The 888-nt window shown below is 55.3% G+C and overlaps 1 non-coding gene across 1 annotated transcript; it reads left to right on the plus strand.

The window, feature by feature from the left end:
- The first annotated feature begins 361 nt into the window (after window positions 1–361).
- On the plus strand, window positions 362–434 carry TRNAV-UAC (transfer RNA valine (anticodon UAC)). The gene has a single exon. It is a non-coding gene; the product is annotated as a tRNA-Val (tRNA).
- Window positions 435–888: the final 454 nt, after the last annotated feature.

An 888-nucleotide genomic window follows, 5' to 3' on the forward strand; every position in this document is an offset into this window, starting at 1 on the left:
CACAAAAACACCTTACCTTGGGCTTCCCCACAGCGTGACAGCTGTTAAAGGAATCTACCCCCTTCACTGCTCCTCTGGAGCTCTCTGAGGGGTAGAAAACGCGTTAAGATAATGCTTTAATGACTACATTTTTCATTAACCAGCAATTTACAAAAGAAAAAAAAAAAACCACACACAAAAAACCCCCAAACAGTAAAAGCGCGGGGGGTGCAGCTGCGGAGAGCTGGCCCGCCCTCCCTCAGGAGCTGTGCCCCAACGGCTCGCCGCGCGCCCAACGGCTGCCCGCGCGGGGGCGGCGCGGGAGGAGCCGCACCGACGTCTCGACAATAGGGGCACTGCCGCGGTGGGTGAGTAACGTGGCGGTTCCATAGTGTAGTGGTTATCACGTCTGCTTTACACGCAGAAGGTCCTGGGTTCGAGCCCCAGTGGAACCAGCGCCAACGGTACAGTTTTTCGTGTTCACCTTCAGTCCTATGTCATTTCCGATAAGGGTCCGTTTGCTTCTTTTCTCCCCAAGACAGGCAGCCTCATAAGCACGGAAAGTAAGCGCGGGGCCCGCCTGCGGCAGAGGAGGAGGGGTGTGGGGCAAGGAGAGCAGAAAAGCCCCTCTAGCAGGAATCCCAGGCCTGCCAGGGTCTTTTACATGGGCCCTGTGCAATAGCACGTTTTTCAGAGTATGACAGAATATAGACAGTGTCGCTTCAGCACTGGCTTTTTTCCCCTAAAAAAGCTCCATTTCCTGCAATAACATTAGACAAAATGCAGAGACTCAGCGAGGGCTAGCTCCAGCCAGCACCCTGAGGTGCCGAAGCAGCAGGCGCTCTCTCCACCCGCCTGCCCAGCACAGCCGTGCAGGGCAGGATTTACAAGTTTTTAATCCGGCCACTC

Source organism: Strix aluco, chromosome 2 (assembly GCF_031877795.1).
Source record: "Strix aluco isolate bStrAlu1 chromosome 2, bStrAlu1.hap1, whole genome shotgun sequence".
Taxonomy (NCBI): Eukaryota; Metazoa; Chordata; class Aves; order Strigiformes; family Strigidae; genus Strix; species Strix aluco.